The sequence below is a fragment of the Triticum dicoccoides genome, chromosome 1B, assembly GCF_002162155.2.
Source record: "Triticum dicoccoides isolate Atlit2015 ecotype Zavitan chromosome 1B, WEW_v2.0, whole genome shotgun sequence".
NCBI classification, from domain to species: Eukaryota; Viridiplantae; Streptophyta; class Magnoliopsida; order Poales; family Poaceae; genus Triticum; species Triticum dicoccoides.
Window position 1 is genome coordinate 3,892,046 of NC_041381.1, and position 19,996 is coordinate 3,912,041.

The 19,996-nt window shown below is 50.4% G+C and overlaps 1 pseudogene; it reads left to right on the forward strand.

Annotated features, from left to right (window-relative positions):
- The window catches only part of LOC119298807, a 39,962-nt pseudogene that overhangs the window by 1,696 nt on the left and 18,270 nt on the right, over positions 1-19,996 (forward strand).

The window sequence follows — 19,996 nt, forward strand, 5'->3', positions numbered from 1 at the left end:
GCCCCCCCCCCTCCTTCGGCCGCCCTCGTCTCTCCTTTCCTCCCAGCCGCCGCCGACGGGCGCCCCCGGCGCTGGCCGGGTGGTGTTGGCGGCGGCGGGGCCTACATGTCCCCCCACGCACGGCTCCCTACCCGGGGCATGGGGGCGGCGGCGGTGCTCCTTGGGTTGATGACGGCTCGGCGTCCCGGCAGCTCGCGTGGTGGTGGTGCGGCCCCTTGGCGACGAGACGACGTGGTGGCGCAGATTGGCCGGTGGCGCGCCCCCGGCCCAGATAGGAGTCCGAGGGCCCCATCTGGATCCTAGCGGGCCGGCCCCCGGCATGGCTTCGTCGTTGTCGTCTGTGTGGTGAGGAGGTGGAGCAGCTCGGACGGGGGGCAGCAACGCGGACGACGTGCCAGCTGCGGCACGGAGGCGGGAGCTGTGGGGCCACCGGCCCGGTAGGCTCCTGCTTTGGCGTTTGTGTCGGTGTCAAAACCGGCGGATCTCGGGTAGGGGGTCCCGATCTGTGCGTCAAGGCTGATGGTAACATGAAGCAAGGGACACTGATGTTTACCCAGGTTCGGGCCGTCTAGATGGAGGTAAAACTCTACTTCCTGCTTGATTAATATTGATGATATGGGTAGTACAAGAGTAGATCTACCACGAGATCGTAGAGGCTAAACCCTAAGAGCTAGCCTATGATGGTATGATTGTAATTGTGATCGGCCTTCTAAGGACCAACCTCTCCGGTTTATATAGACACCGAAGAGGGCTAGGGTTTACATGGAGTCGGTTACAAGGAAGGAAATATAATATCCGGATCGCCAAGCTTGCCTTCCACGCAAAGGAGAGTCCCATCCGGACACGGGCCTAAGTCTTGAGTCTTGTATCTTCACGCTTCAATAGTCCGGACGTTGTACACAGTCCGGCAGTCCGGATACCCCCTAATCTAGGACTTCCTCAGTAGCCCCTAAACCAGGCTTCAATGACGATGAGTCCGGCGCGCAATATTGTCTTCGGCATTGCAAGGCGGGTTCCTTCTCCGAATACTCCAAAGTGGTTATCGAACACGTAGACCGTGTCCGGAGCTACAAGATGATCTTTACACACCGCCGTAGAGAGAATGATATTTTCACAAATGCAATCTGCTGACAACTTTTCTGATGACGTGACATGTTATTACGGTCGGATCATTACTCGAACCGTTTTCCCACAACCAGCTACAGCGCATATTACGAGGCGGTTTCTGTGACACGTCTTGTCAAAGCAGAGATCGTGTTCCCTTATCATGGGATTCTCATCAATACGGGTATGGGTAATCCCACCACGCCATTAATCGTGGCGCTTAGGAAGCAAGCGATTCCCAATGGGCAAGTGGGGAGACTCACCGCTTTCGTCGCCTCTATAAAGGGATAAGAGTTCCACATTTTTACCCATGCCTTCTTTCTTCCTTGCCCACTCTTGCCCCCTCGAGCTCCAGTGCCCAAGCCCAAGTCTTCTCCGCACAGCTAAACATGTCCGGAGCAGGAGGCAAGTGGGTGGCTTCCACCGTCGAGGAGAAGCACATCACAAATCTTCGGGCGGCCGGATACTTGGCCGCAGACATAGCGCACGGGCTACCGGACGCCGGGCAGGTCATTCTAACCCCAGGACCCCACGAGAGGGTTGTATTCGTCGCCCACTTCGTCCGTGGACTGGGATTTCCACTCCATCGCTTCGTCCGCGGGCTCATGTTCTACTACGGGTTAGATTTCCACGATCTAGCCCCGAATTTCGTCCTCAACATCTCGGCGTTCATCGTCGTATGCGAGGCCTTCCTCCGCATCCGGCCTCACTTCGGCCTATGGCTGCAAACCTTCTACGTGAAGCCGAAGGTTGTAAGCGGCCAACATGCGGAGTGCGGAGGAACCATGGTGGGCAAGATGCCTAACGTCACCTGGCTGGATAGTTCCTTTGCGGAGACCGTAAAAGGGTGGCAATCGGGGTGGTTCTACATCACCGAGCTGCGCGGCGCCAACTGGGCAGCGGCCCCGGAGTTCCGATCCAGAGACCCATGCGGCTCACCTCCTGGGAAAAGAAGGGCCTGTCCTGGGGCGATTCTACGGAGCTGACCGGACTCCAGACATGCATCAAAAGCATTAAGGACAAGAACATCAAGCTCGTCAACGTGATTCAGGTCGTGCTCGTTCGCCGAATCCTGCCTTGCCAGAGGCGGGCAGTCAATCTGTGGGAGTTCGTCTCGGCCGAACACCAGACGGGCAGTCAATCTGTGGGAGTTCGTCTCGGCCGAACACCAGACGCTCCGGAAGCTCTACGACATGACGCATAAAGGCGCATGGAAGGTGCTATTCAAGGCCTCTGAAGTACCTCCTCCCGCATCCGAGGACCGCGGGCTTCATGCCGCGCGGGCCCCTAGTCAGGTGAGTTCTCAGACTACCACCGGACCTGGCTCTTCCCAATATATTCATAGGAGAGCCTTAAGTAGTTATGCATATTTGCTTCAGGATTATGTGGAGAAAGCGAAGCAGGTTTACTGTCCGGCTTTGCTGCCAGAAGGCCCAGCTGATGCTCTCCTGAGGGAGATGCTGGTCCCGGCGCCGTACAAGGTGCCGGAGAAGAAGGCCGAAAATAAGGCCCCGGGGACCCGAAAGGGTCTCCGGCGTAAGGTTACGCCAGAAGCCTCGTCCGAAGACGACGAGGCGCACTCCTCCCACGAAGGGGTGGAGGAATAAGAAGAAGACTCCCCATCCAGAAAGGATGAGGTGTTGGAAATATGCCCTAGAGGCAATAATAAATTAGTTATTATTATATTTCCTTGTTCATGATAATCGTTTATTATCCATGCTATAATTGTATTGATAGGAAACTCAGATACATGTATGGATACATAGACAACACCATGTCCCTAGTAAGCCTCTAGTTGACTAGCTCGTTGATCAATAGATGGTTACGGTTTCCTGACCATGGACATTGGATGTCATTGATAACGGGATCACATCATTAGGAGAATGATGTGATGGACAAGACCCAATCCTAAGCCTAGCACAAAGATCGTGTAGTTCGTATGCTAAAGCTTTTCAAATGTCAAGTATCTTTTCCTTAGACCATGAGATTGTGCAACTCCCGGATACCGTAGGAATGCTTTGGGTGTACCAAACGTCACAACGTAACTGGGTGGCTATAAAGGTGCATTACAGGTATCTACGAAAGTGTCTGTTGGGTTGGCACGAATCGAGACTGGGATTTGTCACTCCGTGTAAACGGAGAGGTATCTCTGGGCCCACTCGGTAGGACATCATCAGAATGTGCACAATGTGACCAAGGGGTTGATCACGGGATGATGTGTTACGGAACGAGTAAAGAGACTTGCCGGTAACGAGATTGAACAAGGTATCGGTATACCGACGATCGAATCTCGGGCAAGTAAAATACCGCTAGACAAAGGGAATTGTATACGGGATCGATTGAGTCCTTGACATCGTGGTTCATCCGATGAGATCATCGTGGAACATGTGGGAGCCAACATGGGTATCCAGATCCCGCTGTTGGTTATTGACCGGAGAACGTCTCGGTCATGTCTACATGTCTCCCGAACCCGTAGGGTCTACACACTTAAGGCTCGATGACGCTAGGGTTATAAAGGAAGTTTGTATGTGGTTACCGAATGTTGTTCGGAGTCCCGGATGAGATCCCGGACGTCACGAGGAGTTCCGGAATGGTCCGGAGGTAAAGATTTATATATGGGAAGTCCTATTTTGGCCACCGGAAAATGTTCGGGATTTTTCGGTATTGTACCGGGAAGGTTCTAGAAGGTTCCGGAGTGGGGCCCATCTGCATGGAGGGACCCACATGAACGTGGGTAGTGGGGGCAAGGCCCCACACCCCAGGTCAAGGCGCACCAAGATCCCCCCTTAGAAGGAATAAGATCATATCCCGAAGGGATAAGATCAAGATCCCTAAAAAGGGGGGATAACAATCGGTGGGGAAGGAAATGATGGGATTTCTTTCCTCCCACCTTGGCCAACGCCCCAATGGACTTGGAGGGCAAGAAACCAGCCCCTCCACCCCTATATATAGTGGGGAGGCGCATGGGAGCTTCAGACGAAGTTCTGGCGCAGCCCTCCCCCTCTCCCAAGTCCTCCTCCTCTCCCGCGGTGCTTGGCGAAGCCCTGCAGGATTGCCACGCTCCTCCACCACCACCACACCGTCGTGCTGGTGCTGGACCGAGTCTTCCTCAACCTCTCCCTCTCTCCTTGCTGGATCAACGCGTGGGAGACGTCACCGGGCTGTACGTGTGTAGAACGCGGAGGTGCCGTCCGTTCGGCACTAGGATCTCCGATGATTTGGATCACGACGAGTACGACTGCTTCAACCCCGTTCTCTTGAACGCTTCCGCTTAGCGATCTACAAGGGTTTGTAGATGCACTCTCCTTCCCCTCGTTGCTGGTCTCTCCATGGATAGATCTTGGTGACTCGTTGGAAAATTTTGAATTTCTGCTACGTTCCCCAATAGTGGCATCATGAGCTAGGTCTATTGCGTAGATTCTTTGCACGAGTAGAACACAAAGTAGTTGTCGGCGTTGATTTTGTTCAATATGCTTACCGTTACTAGTCCAATCTTGTTTCGACGGTATTGTGGGATGAAGCGGCCCGGACCGACCTTACACGTACTCTTACGTGAGACAGGTTCCACCGACTGACATGCACTTGGTGCATAAGGTGGCTAGCAGGTGCCAGTCTCTCCCACTTTAGTCGGAACGGATTCGATGAAAAGGGTCCTTATGAAGGGTAAATAGCAATTGGCATATCACGTTGTGGTTTTGCGTAGGTAAGAAACGTTCTTGCTAGAAACCCATAGCAGCCACGTAAAACATGCAAACAACAATTAGAGGACGTCTAACTTGTTTTTGCAGGGTATGCTATGTGATGTGATATGGCCAAGAAGAATGTGATGAATGATATGTGATGTATGAGATTGATCATGTTCTTGTAATAGGAATCACGACTTGCATGTCGATGAGTATGACAACCGGCAGGAGCCATAGGAGTTGTCTTAATTTATTGTATGACCCGCGTGTCATTAAACAACGCCATGTAATTACTTTACTTTATTGCTAACCGGTAGCCTTAGTAGTAGAAGTAATAGTTGGCGAGACAACTTCATGAAGACACGATGATGGAGATCATGATGATGGAGATCATGGTGTCATGCCGGTGACGATGATGATCATGGAGCCCCGAAGATGGAGATCAAGAGGAGCAAAATGATATTGGCCATATCATGTCACTATTTGATTGCATGTGATGTTTATCATGTTTATGCATCTTTTTTACTTAGAACAACGGTAGTAAATAAGATGATCCCTTACAACAATTTCAAGAAGTGTTCTCCCCTAACTGTGCACCGTTGCTAAAGTTCGTCGCTTCTAAGCACCACGTGATGATCGGGTGTGATGGATTCTTACGTTCACATACAACGGGTGTAAGACAGATTTACACACGCGAAACACTTAGGGTTAACTTGACGAGCCTAGCATGTACAGACATGGCCTCGGAACACAGAGACCGAAAGGTCGAGCATGAGTCGTATAGTAGATACGATCAACATGAAGATGTTCACCGATGATGACTAGTCCGTCTCACGTGATGATCGGACACGGCCTAGTTGACTCGGATCATGTAATCACTTAGATGATCAGAGGGATGTCTATCTGAGTGGGAGTTCATAAGATGAACTTAATTATCCTAAACATAGTCAAAAGACCTTTTGCAAATTATGTCGTAAGCTCGCGCTTTAGTTCCACTATTTAGATATGTTCCTAGAGAAAATATAGTTGAAAGTTGATAGTAGCGATTATGCGGACAGTAGAAAGCTTATGTCCTTAATGCACCGCTCAGTGTGCTGAACCCCAAACGTCGTTTGTGGATGTTGCGAACATCGGACATACACATTTTGATAACTACGTGATAGTTCAGTTAAACGGTTTAGAGTTGAGGCACCAAAGACGTTTTCGAAACGTCACGGAACATGTGAGATGTTTCGAGGGCTGAAACTGGGATTTCAGGCTCGTGCCCACGTCAAGAGGTATGAGACCTCCGACGATTTTCTTAGCCTGCAAACTAAGGGAGAAAAGCTCAATCGTTGAGCTTGTGCTCAGATTGTCTGAGTGCAACAATCACTTGAATCGAGTGGGAGTTGATCTTCCAGATGTGATAGTGATGTTTCTCCAAAAGTCATTGCCACCAAGCTGCTAGAGCTTCGTGATGAACTATAACATATCAGGGATAGATATGATGATCCTTGAGGTATTCGTCATGTTTGACACCGCGAAAGTAGAAATCAAGAAGAAGCATCAATTGTTGATGGTTGGTGAAAACCACTAGTCTCAAGAAGGGCAAGGGCAAGAAGGGATACTTCATGAAACGGCAAATCAGCTGCTACTCTAGTGAAGAAACCCAAGGTTGAACCCAAACCCAAGACTAAGTGCTTATGTAATAAGGGGAACAGCCACTAGAGCAGCATTACCCTAGATACTTGGTAGAGGAGAAGGCTGGCAAGGTCAATAGAAGTATATTGGATATACATTATGTTAATGTGTACTTTACTAGTACTCCTAGTAGCACCAGGGTATTAAGATACCGGTTCGGTTGCTAAGTGTTAGTAACTCGAAATAAAAGAGCTACGGAATAAACGGAGACTAGTTAAAGGTGAGCTGACGATATGTGTTGGAAGTGTTTCCAAGTTTGATGTGATCAAACATCGCACGCTCCCTCTACCATCAAGATTAGTATTAAACCTGAATAATTGTCATTTGGTGTTTGCGTTGAGCATAGACATGATTGGATTATGTCTGTTGCAATACAGTTATTCATTTAAGGAGAATAATGGTTACTCTATTTATGTGAATAATACCTTCAATGGTCTTGCACCTAAAAATGGTTTATTGAATCTCGATCATAGTGATACACATTTTTCATCCCAAAAGATATAAGATGATCGTACCACTTACTTGTGGCACTGCCATGTAAGTCATAATGGTATAAAACGCATGAAGAAGCTCCATGTTGATGGATCTTTGGACTCACTCGTTTTTGAAAAGTTTGAGACATGCGAACCATGTCTATTGGTGTATATGCATGAAGAAACTCCATGCAGATGGATCGTTTGGACTCACTTGATTTTGAATCACTTGAGATATGCAAATCATACCACATGGGCAAGATGACTGAAAAGCCTCGTTTTCAGTAAGATGGAACAAGATAGCAACTTGTTGGAAGTAACACATTTTTGATGTTTGCAATCCAATGAGTGCTGAGGCATGCAGTGAATATCGTTATGTTCTTACTTCACAGATGATTCGAGTAGATGTTGAGAATATTTACTTGATGAAACACAAGTCTGAATTATTGAATGGTTCAAGTAATTTCAGAGTGAAGTAGAAGATCATTGTGACAAGAGGATAAAATGTCTATGATATGATCATAGAGATGAATATCTGAGTTACGAGTTTTGGCACACAATTAAGACATTGTGGAAATTGTTTCACAATTAATACCGCCTGGAACACCATAGTGCGATGGTGTGTCCGAACATCATAGTTGCACCCTATTGGATATGGTGCGTACCATGATGTCTCTTATCGAATTACCACTATTGTTCATGGGTTAGGCATTAGAGACAACCACATTCACTTTAAATAGGGCACCACATAATTCTGTTGAGATGACACCGTATGAATTATGGTTTAGAGAAACCTAAGTTGTCGTTTCTTAAAGGTTTGGGGATGCGACGCTTATGTGAAAAAGTTTCAGGATTGATAAGCTCGAACCCAAAGCGGATAAAATGCATCTTCATAGGACACCCAAAACAGTTGGGTATACCTCCTAATTCAGATCCGAAAGCAATATGGATTGTTTCTTGAATCGGGTCCTTTCTCGAGGAAAGGTTTCTCTCGAAAGAGTTGAGTGGGAGGATGGTGGAGACTTGATATGGTTATTGAACCATCACTTCAACCAGTGTGTATCAGGGCACAGGAAGTTGTTCATGTGGCACCTACACCAATTGAAGTAGAATCTTATGATAGTGATCATGAAGTTTCGGATCAAGTCACTGCCGTACCTCGTAGGGTGACAAGGATACGTACTACTTCAGACTGGTATTGTAATCCTGTCTTGAAGGTCATGTTGCTAGACAACAATGAACCTACGAGTTATGGAGAAGCGATGGTGGGCCCAAATTCCGACAAATGGTTAGAAACCATGAAATCCGAGATAGGATCCATGTATCAGAACAAAGCATGGACTTTGGTGGACTTGCCCAATGATCGGCAAGCCATTAAGATAAATGGATCTTTAAGAAGAAGACGAATGTGGACGGTAATGTCACCGTCCATGAAGCTCGACTTGTGGCGAAGAGTTTTTCACAAGTTCAAGGAGTTGACTACGATGAGATTTTCTCATCCGTAGCAATGCTTAAAGTCCGTCGGAATCACGTTAGCACAAGCTGCATTTATGAAATCTGGCAGATGGATGTCAAAACGAGTTTCCTTACCAGTCGTAAGGAAAGGTTGTATGTGATACAATCAGAATGGTTTTGGCGATCCTAAGGATGCTAAAAGGTATGCAAAGCTCCAGCAATCCTTCTAAGGACTGGAGTAAGCATCTCGGAGTTGGGATGTACACTTTGATGAGATGATCAAAGATTTTGGGTTTGTACAAAGTTTATGAGAAACTTGTATTTCCAAAGAAGTGAGTGGGAGCACTATAGAATTTCTGATGAGTATATGTTGATCAGAAATGATGTAGAATTTCTAGAAAGCATATAGGGTTATTTGAAAGGTGTTTTTTCAATAGAAAACCTGGATTAAGCTACTTGAACATTGAGCATGAAGATCTATGAGGATAGATAAAAAACGCTTAATGGTACTTTCAAATGAGCATATACCTTGACATGATCTTGAAGGTGTTCAAGATGGATCAGTCAAAGAAGGAGTTCTTGCCTGAGATGTAAGGTATGAAGTTAAGAGTTAAAGCTCGACCACGGCAGAAGAGAGAGAAAGGACGAAGGTCGTCCCCTATGCTTCAGACGTAGGCTCTATAGTATGTTGTGCTGTGTACCACACTGGAAGTGTGCCTTGCCATGAGTCAGTCAAGGGGTACAAGAATGATCCAGGAATGGATCATTGGACAGCGGTCAAAATTGTCCTTGAATTAAATAAGGACATGTTTCTCGATTATGGAGGTGATAAAGAGTTCGGCGTAAAGGGTTACGTCAATGCAAGCTTTAACACCTATCCGAATGACTCTGAGTAGCAAACCGGATACATATAGTGGAGCAACCATTTGGAATATCTCCAAGTGGAGCGTGGAAGTAGCATTTACAATATGACATAGAGAATTGCAAAGTACATACGGATCTGAATGTTGCAGACCCGTTGACTAAAACCTCTCTCACAAGCAGAACATGACCAAACCCCAGATTTCATTGAGTCTTAATCACATGATGATGTGAACTAGTTTAGTGACACTAGTAAACTCTTTGGATGTTGGTCACATGGTGATGTGACCTGTTAGTGTTAATGACATGGTGATGTGAACTAGATTATTGACTCTAGTGCAAGTGGGAGACTGTTGGAAATATGCCCTAGAGGCAATAATAAATTAGTTATTATTATATTTCCTTGTTCATGATAATCGTTTATTATCCATGCTATAATTGTATTGATAGGAAACTCAGATACATGTGTGGATACATAGACAACACCATGTCCCTAGTAAGCCTCTAGTTGACTAGCTCGTTGATCAATAGATGGTTACGGTTTCCTGACCATGGACATTGGATGTCATTGATAACGGGATCACATCATTAGGAGAATGATGTGATGGACAAGACCCAATCCTAAGCCTAGCACAAAGATCGTGTAGTTCGTATGCTAAAGCTTTTCAAATGTCAAGTATCTTTTCCTTAGACCATGAGATTGTGCAACTCCCGGATACCGTAGGAATGCTTTGGGTGTACCAAACGTCACAACATAACTGGGTGGCTATAAAGGTGCATTACAGGTATCTCCGAAAGTGTCTCTTGGGTTGGCACGAATCGAGACTGGGATTTGTCACTCCGTGTAAACGGAGAGGTATCTCTGGGCCCACTCGGTAGGACATCATCAGAATGTGCACAATGTGACCAAGGGGTTGATCACGGGATGATGTGTTACAGAACGAGTAAAGAGACTTGCCGGTAACGAGATTGAACAAGGTATCGGTATACCGACGATCAAATCTCGGGCAAGTAAAATACCGCTAGACAAAGGGAATTGTATACGGGATCGATTGAGTCCTTGACATCGTGGTTCATCCGATGAGATCATCGTGGAACATGTGGGAGCCAACATGGGTATCCAGATCCCGCTGTTGGTTATTGACCGGAGAACGTCTCGGTCATGTCTACATGTCTCCCGAACCCGTAGGGTCTACACACTTAAGGTTCGATGACGCTAGGGTTATAAAGGAAGTTTGTATGTGGTTACCGAATGTTGTTCGGAGTCCCGGATGAGATCCCGGACGTCATGAGGATTTCCGGAATGGTCCGAAGGTAAAGATTTATATATGGGAAGTCCTATTTTGGCCACCGGAAAATGTTCGGGATTTTTCGGTATTGTACCGGGAAGGTTCTGGAAGGTTCCGGAGTGGGGCCCACCTGCATGGGGGGACCCACATGAACGTGGGTAGTGGGGGCAAGGCCCCACACCCCTGGTCAAGGTGCACCAAGACCCCCCCTTAGAAGGAATAAGATCATATCCCGAAGGGATAAGATCAAGATCCCTAAAAAGGGGGGATAACAATCGGTGGGGAAGGAAATGATGGGATTTCTTTCCTCCCACCTTGGCCAATGCCCCAATGGACTTGGAGGGCAAGAAACCAGCCCCTCCACCCCTATATATAGTGGGGAGGCGCATGGGAGCTTCAGACGAAGTTCTGGCGCAGCCCTCCCCCTCTCCCAAGTCCTCCTCCTCTCCCGCGGTGCTTGGCGAAGCCCTGCGGGATTGCCATGCTCCTCCACCACCACCACGCCGTCGTGCTGCTGCTGGACGGAGTCTTCCTCAACCTCTCCCTCTCTCCTTGCTGGATCAAGGCGTGGGAGATGTCACCGGCTGTACGTGTGTTGAACGCGGAGGTGCCGTCCGTTCGGCACTAGGATCTCCGGTGATTTGGATCACGACGAGTATGACTCCTTCAAGCCCGTTCTCTTGAACGCTTCCGCTTAGCGATCTACAAGGGTATGTAGATGCACTCTCCTTCCCCTCGTTGCTGGTCTCTCCATGGATAGATCTTGGTGACTCGTAGGAAAATTTTGAATTTCTGCTACGTTCCCCAACATGAGGGGCCCGGGGAGGCGGACCAGGGGGTCAGAAAAGGCCCCCGGCGTAAGGCCATCATACCCTTGTCGTCTGATGACGACGAGACAGATTCCTCCCGCGGAGGCGGGGGGAATCAAGAAGAAATTCTACCTCCCCATACTGGGGAGGGGAGAAGAAGAGAAAAGCCACCCCGGAGGGGGAGGCTGGGGCGTCCAAGAAGGGGAAGGTATCCCTTCCGGACTACTCCGCCACGGCCGCTCACAACGAGGAGGGATGGCTGCCCAGGGGGAAGCCCCCAGTGCGATCGTAAGTGTCCGCATCCTATTATGGTTTCACTTCATAGTTTTTGTATTTATAATGCTGAACATATATGTAGTCCGGCCAGGGCTCACCCCGAGGTATCTTCCTCCGGGCCCTTGAGCGATTCAGCGATAAATTCTCTTCCGACGGCCACTACCCCTCAACCCCCGGATGACACGGAGGTGTTGTCCCGAAGGCTCCCAGAGTGGGGGGAGGTGACTCTGGAGACGCCCCAAGGCGGGATTCCAGATGTCGGACACGTGGGGTTCAAGATCCCCGCGGATCGTGTCGATGAGAGCCATGGCAAGCCGGTCTCAGCCGAACACAGTTCCGGAACCTTCGATGGTTCCGGACTCAGGCGGGCGGCCCCTCGTTAGGGAGGGCAAGCCGTCTGCGTCGAGGACTTCCGTTGCGCATGAGGCGCCGGATTGTCTGCTGGAAGCGCTTCATGTCGCTTCCATGGATGAAGAGCACCGTACTCTTATGAGTACGGTGATTTGGAAGGTTTCGTCCGCCAAAAGCAGACTAACCGAAGCTTGCACCAACCAACTGATAGGCTTTGAGGTAAGTAATAAGTATGTGTAGAATTACCACCCGATAGGTAGTAGCCCCTGATACTCTGTTTGTTGTTCGGAAAGAAAAGCCAAACGGAGGGTCAATTATAATCCACAGGAGTCTAACAATAAATATTCGTGTGCATAAGCATACTGTGCTGCTTGCTGCTGCTGCCCGTACTGCCGAGGTTGCCGAACTGGAGCGGGACCTGGAGCAGGCGCAGGGAGAGCTCGGCCTCGCGAAGAGGCAGCTCTAGGAGAATAAAGATAAGCGATTCCCCGCTCGCATGTATTTAAAGATAGGCAAAATTGGCAAGTCTAACGTCAAAGCGTCGTGACTATGTAACAGGGGCCACCGCCGAAGTGGCGTCCCTGAAGAAAGCGTTGTCCGAGGCGGAAGATAAAGCGTCCTTGGAATGCAAAGAGCACGAAAGGCAAAGTGCCAGAGTGGGTGAGGTACAGCAAGAGCTCCGGGACCTCGGCAAGAAGTGCGAGTCCGTGGAGCATGATCTGAAGGTGAAAGAGGCCGAGCTTACGAAGGCCCTTGTGAATTTGAAAGACGCCAAGGCCGAAGCCGAGAAAGCACAGCACGAAATCCAGGAGGCCAAGAAGATAGCAGCGGGTAAGAAGTTCTTTATGCAAAGCAAACATGTGGAGGAGGCATTTCTTTTACTTACTCGAATTCGGAGCTCTCCAGGGGCATTCGCAGATCTGCCACGAAGCGTATCACATGCTGCGGAGTTCTACCGTGCCCAGGAGGGGAACTCAACGGAGAAGTTGTTTTGGTCCCAGTATGCTGGGGCCGAACACCCGATGCCTCTGATTGACCAACTGAAGCAGTTGGTCGAACTCCACAGGGCGGCTGAGCTGGCTATGAAAGGTTTCATAGTTCGGATGTGGCCTGGTGAGCTCATGCCCAGTAGCTACTTTGGCCTGATCAAGCGGATGGTGGATGCCTGCCCGCGGCTGGAAGTGATCAAGCGATCCGTTTGTATCGAGGGTGCCCGCCGGGCCTTTGCCCGCGTCAACGTGCATTGGGGCAAGCTGGATGCGGAGAAGCTGGTCAAGGACGGGCCGCCGGAGGGCAAGGCGCATCGCCATCCCGAGATGTACTATGATGGCGTTATGAAGGGTGCTCGTCTCGTGGCTGATGAATGTACCAAGGACACCATTTTTGAATAAATTCACTTCTGTCATGTTTGTATTTTAAGGACGAAGTTACTTGCGCTATGTAGCGCTTTTGTTATTTAAAATATCACCTTCTGTGCGGCTGTTTATAAAATTCTGAAAGTAGGCCAGTCGTCGGCTTCCGCCCCCACGTAACTAGTACTAGGGTGTTCGTGGAAAACCTGGACACTCTTTATCCAAATGTTTGGTCCCTTAAGGAGGTGTCCGGCGCAGCGAACAAGGCAATCGGACTATGCGGCTTCATAACTTTCACTTAGCCATAGAAGTCTACAATTTTAAATTTCGGCGAAGCCCCTAGAATTCGGAAGGCCGAATTGGGGCGCTATATACACCTAGATCGGACAAAGCCGATTTATCGCCTAAAGCAGAAAATCTTTAAGGATTTTAAGACCTCTCGAACAGCGACCAGCTCTCGCCACATCATTCTGGTCAGTTTTCGGCTTTCTCTTCTGAGGTGCTCGTCCGAAAGAACCGGGACACAATCGCAGTAGTTCTCCCTGCGCTACCTTAGCCGATATAACGGAACGTAAGGCACCAAAACAAGGGAGCCGGGATATCCCAACTGTAGACCCAAGACATGATTCGGAGCTGATGCATATAGTGCTATAAGTTCGGGGTGCCGCACTGTTGAAAATGTTGGGACTTTACTTGCCATATTATGGGGCGCCATGAGAAGCCCCTGGCAAACTGACCGTACCAAGGTGTACCGATTCAATATCAAATAAACATTTATAAGAGAAAAAAAATGCTCGAATAAGAATAATAAGCTGACGCTATATATGATCTCCCATTGATGGATAATACATTTAAGCGTATGTTTACAATGGATGCATTAAGCGGAGATAAATCGGACTATTTGACATGTCCAATCTAGGGGCAGGCCGTGTACAGATAGATAAAGCAGGTATAATGATCGTAAATAGATTCCACCTGGGTATTTCCTTCTGCGCACAACGTCAGCTGCCTCCTTGGATGTCTCTCCCATGTAAGCCCGGCAACACGGCTCTTCTGAGGATGCTGCACTAAAGCGATGTCCTGAAAGTTAAGAGGGAAAGATTATGAGGGTATTTGGCGGTTACCCGCATTATTGACTGAGTCGTTGGTGCGCCTCCGCCCATGCCCATGGTATCTTGAGTGCATAATTGTGTACGCGTGGCACGAATGCTACTTTGATGGGGCTTGAGCGGAGGCCGGACTGCTAATCACGCTCTTGGCGTTCCTGATGATCCTGTTGCGGGGTGCTCCGGACTCGCTTGACGGTGCTTGAGGTTGTTGTCGCCGGATTGGAGGTTTGCCGGAGGAGGCCGCATATTGTACTTCTGCTGCGAGGGCTGCATTATACTCTTCTGTACGGAGAGAGTGGTCAATGTTTCCGTTTACTATTATGACCCCGCGCGGACCTGGCATCTTGAGCTTGAGGTATGCATAATGTGGTATCGGCACTGAATCTAGCGAATGCGGTTCGTCCGAGCAGTGCGTGGTAACCACTACGGAAAGGGACGATATCGACGATTAACTCTTTGCTCCAGAAGTTGTCCAAGGATCCGAAGACCACTTCCAATGTTATAGAGCCCGTACAGCAGGCCTCTACTCCAGGAATTACACCTTTAAAGGTAGTTTTGGTGGGCTTGATCCTTGAAGGGTCAATGCCCATCTTGCGCACTATGTCCTGATAAAGTAGGTTCAGGCTGCTGCTGCTGTCCATAAGGACACGCGTGAGGTAGAATCCGTCGATGATTGGGTTTAAGACCAATGCGTCTGAGCCGCCGTGATGGATGCTAGTAGGGTGATCCCTGCGGTCGAAGGTGATCGGACAAGCTGACCATGGGTTGAACATGGGGGCGACTGGCTCCATCGCATAGACGTCCCGTAGTGTCCGCTTCCGTTCCCGCTTGGGGATGTGGGTGGCATAGAACATGTTGACCGTTTTCACCTAGGGGGGAATTTCTTTTGTCCCCCCTTGTTCGGACGCCGGGGATCTTCATCATTGTCGCCGTGCAGCCCCTTGTCCTTGTTTTCGGTGTTTATTTTGCTGGCCTGTTTGAACACCCAGCAGTCCCTATTGGTGTGGTTGGCTGGTTTGTCCGGTGTGCCATGAATTTGGCACGAGCGCTCCAGTATGCGGTCCAGACTGGACGGTCCCTGATTATTTCTTTTGAACGGCTTTTTCCGCTGACCGGACTTCGATCCGCTGAATCCGGCGTTGACTGCCGTGTCTTCAGTGCTGTCACCGCTGTTGTGTCTCTTATGTCTGTTGCACCGTGGCTTGACATTAGTATCGCGGCCGTCCGAAGTGCCGGAATCTGGTGTGGTGCCGCTGCGAGCCAGCCAGCAGTCCTCACCCGCATAAAAGCGGGTCATTAGTGTTGTGAGAGGTGCCATGGACTTGGGTTTTTCCTGGCCGAGGTGTCGAGCTAGCCACTCGTCACGGATATTATGCTTGAAAGCTGCCAAGGCTTCTGCGTCCGGACAGTCGACTATTTGGTTCTTTTTAGTTAGGAACCGAGTCTAGAATTTCCGGGCTGACTCTCCGGGCTCTTGAGTAATGTGGCTCAAGTCATCAACGTCTGGTGGTCTCACATATGTGCCCTGGAAGTTATCAAGGAATGCGTCTTCCAGGTTTTCCCAACTGCCAATGGAATTTGCTGGCAGGCTGTTTAACCAGTGTCGGGCTGGTCCTTTGAGCTTAAGGGGAAGATATTTGATGGCGTGTAGATCATCTCCGCGGGCCATGTGAATGTGGAGAAGGAAATCTTTGATCCATACTGCGGGGTCTGTTGTGCCATCGTATGATTTGGTGTTTACGAGTTTGAACCCTTCTGGGAATTCATGATCCATCACTTCGTCAGTGAAGCAGAGGGGCGTGTGCGGCGCCTCTGTGCCGGGCTATGTGGCTACGTAGCTCGGATTGGTCTGAGTGGCTGTGTTCGGCCCGGCCGGACTTGTTGATGATGTATCCGGTGCGACGATCATCGTCGCGCGCTGGGGCGCGCCACCGCGATCCGTAGATCGATCTTCGCTGTACTGCTTTGTTTTCCAGAATATCTTGCAGGTCTTGCCTGTTACCCTGGGCCGTATTGTATCGGCATGGGGGTGCTGGCTGGTATCCGGGCTGATATCCCATTTTATCCCGGCCACGGGGTGGCCGGTCAGCCGTTTGGCGCTCGAGTCCATATTCCTCGGCTGCCAGGACTTCAATCCATCTATCTGTGAGCAGGTCTTGATCAGCTTGGAGTTGCTGCTGCTTCTTCTTCAGGTTCCTCGCAGTGGCCATAAGTCTACGCTTGAAGCGCTCCTGCTCCACGGGATCCTCAGGTATGCCGAATTCATCGTCACCGTTGCTAATCTCGTCTTCGGAGGGGGCATGTAGTTCTCCTCCTCCGGGTATCCGTCCGTCACCTGTTCTTCTAGGCTGACCTGCTCATCTTCCTGTTCGGCTTGCTCGAAGGCGGGCTGGTCAGGGTCATATTCTTCTTCGGCGCCATCCGGATTACTTTCGTCTCCGGGGCCGGTATTGCTGTGGCGGGGCTTGGAGCGGCGCCGACGACGCCCATGCTTTGCTTTTCTTCCCGAGGGGTTATCCTCCGTTGCCTCGTCGCCATTAGTTTCCTATGGAGTGTCCACCATATATATATCATATGAGGAGGTGGCCGTCCACCGCCCTGTGAGCGGTGGCTCCTGTAATTCTCCTGCATCGTCGTCCATACCGTTGATGTCTTCGGAATCAAAGTCAAGCACGTCGGTTAAATTATCGATCGTGGCAATGAAGTGGGTGGTGGGTGGGCAACGAATTCCGTCGTCGTCCGCTTCCCACTCAAGCCGGACATAGTTCGACCCAGAGACTCCTGACAAAGAGAGAGACTTCAATAAGTTCAGCATGTCGCCGAAGGGCGAGTGCTGAAAGACGTCCACCGCGGTGAACTCCATTACGGGAGCCCTACCAGGCTCGGCGGGCCCGGGAACGCGCGGACTAGAACCTACATCCGGATATGAATCCGGGGGTCTGGAGTCACAGGCTTCCTCAAAAGGGAGGCCTATGTTCGGCTCTACCGCCGACGAGGGTACAGCTTGCGGGGCGGGGTCCATCCCTTCGTCTCCAGGCAACGCAGTCTGCTCCGGATTTGAGTCCAGGGCTACTGCAGGGGTGATATCCCGAGTGTTGTCCGACAGCTGGTTCAGGCCATGGTCGTCGTGACTGTCCGGTGCTCCTGGCGCTGGCCCGAATCCGTCAAAGATCAAGTCTCCGCGGATATCTGCCGTGTAGTTCAGGTTTCCGAACCTGATTTGATGGCCAGGGGTGTAGCTGTCGATCTGCTCCAGATGGCCAAGCGAATTGGCCCGCAGTGCGAAGCCGCCGAACATGAAGATCTGTCCGGGAAGGAAAGTCTTGCCCTGGACTGCGTCGTTGATGATGATTGAAGGAGCCATCGAGCCCGATAGCGACGACACAGAGGAACTCTCAAGGAAAGCACCAATGTCGGTGTCAAAACCGGCGGATCTCGGGTAGGGGGTCCCGATCTGTCCGACAATGCTGATGGTAACAGGAAGCAAGGGACACAGATGTTTACCCAGGTTCGGGCCCTCTCGATGGAGGTAAAACCCTACTTCCTGCTTGATTAATATTGATGATATGGGTAGTACAAGAGTAGATCTGCCACGAGATCGTAGAGGCTAAACCCTAAGAGCTAGCCTATGATGGTATGATTGTAATTGTGATCACCCTTCTAAGGACCAACCTCTCCGGTTTATATAGACACCGGAGAGGGCTAGGGTTTACATGGAGTCGGTTACAAGGAAGGAAATATAATATCCGGATCGCCAAGCTTGCCTTCCATGCAAAGGAGAGTCCCATCCAGACACGGGCCGAAGTCTTGAGTCTTGTATCTTCACGCTTCAATAGTCCGGACATTGTACACAGTCCGGCAGTCCAGATACCTCCTAATCCAGGACTTCCTCAGTCCGGTCGGCTACCATCGTGGACGGTGGAGGTGGAGCCCTCTAGTATGCTGACGGTGCTCCTGCCCTAGTCCCGGCTCCCCTTCTTCGTTTTGTAGGCCAGCTTCGCGGTGCCATAATGAGACAGTGTGGGAAGCTTCGTGTCCGTGTTGGCGCAGGATGGTGGTCGGTTTGGTGGCAAGCTCCGGAGTGCTTGAGGTGGAGGATGGGATCGGGAGAAATCCCTGTTGGCTTGGCCGACACCGACGCGGTGGCACCTGAGGGTACCACCGGACCTTCCAGGAGGGCATCGGGGCTACCCTTCCTCTCTCCTCACCGCGTACCGGGGGAAACCCTTGGCAGCAGCGTCATCATCGTCGCGTCCCTTCTTGGAGGTGTTGATTGGTACCGGCGCTTCGGAGTCTCGGAGATTGGGTGACGATTTCCGGTGGACGCAGCGGTCGCGAGGCTTCGTCGTTTTTGTCGATCCGCCATTATCGGCATTTGTTTCTTTTCTTTTTTCTCTTTCTTTTCTTTTGGGCGTGATTGTGCTGCTTCCGCCCCAGCACCTATCGTTGGTTGTATCGGATGGTTGCTTTGTAATACAAATCTGGGGGGGGAACCCTTTTTCTTACAACCAACATAAAGACATATACAAAACACAAAACAACACACCAACACCCACACTGACCCAAGGCTAGATACATGGGTGCCAAAGATCTACAACAACAACACCCCGGATGACTCGAAGTACACTACAGAATGATAGTAAACATCACTATGGAACCACCCAAGCACTTTCCGATGAGATAGCACGAAGAGGTGAAGTTGAATGTTGACGAACCGTGAGCTCCGTGACGATGCCTTCGGGAAGGACATGACATCGAATCGCCGCCACCGCCTGATCTAATGAAATATATTTTCATCTGGAGCACGATGAAGCGAAATAAGCACTCACAACAGACACTTCAGGAAGATGACAACGTCCCCGAACGCCTCCTTCATCGTCTTGCCTAAGCCAGACATGGTTTTCACCCCGGGAAGCATACTCCGCCTTCGCCCAAGGTGTGGCCAGTCACATGGACCACATCTGCACAGCATCATAGAACGTCTAAATGCCAGCCACCGCACCACCCACAAGGCCATGGCCACTAGCCGCTAGCTCAACCCACGTGCACCCCGGCTCCCACCACCCAGGCCGTCGCCCATGAGAAAAGAAGCCCCATAGGCCCTCCATGGCTACGAGCGATGAACTGACCAACATCCTCCGACCACGGACAGAGCCGACAGCGACCGGAATGACCAAAACAATTAGGGAGCCACCGAGACGGACAAGCGATCAAGAGGGAGAAGACCACGTCTACGACCGGCACCCCTGCCGGTGACCCAGGGAGTTTTTGTAGCACCACCGCCAATGCGCCCGAGCTACAACACCACTATTGTGCAGCACTGCCACCTCCCAGCCTCTCAGCCATTGGATCCATGCGAGCTTCCACCGGGAGCCCTGCCGATCCCGTGTTCCCCACATGGAGCAACCTCCTTGCATCGCTAGGATCCCGTGCAGGGGAAGGAAGGAAGAAACCCCGCTGCCGCCAACACCATGCACGGGCTTCGCCCGGCGGACACCCTGTAGCCGCGGCAAAGAGGGTGGCTGGACGAGGAGAGGTTGAAGGCTGGCATGTC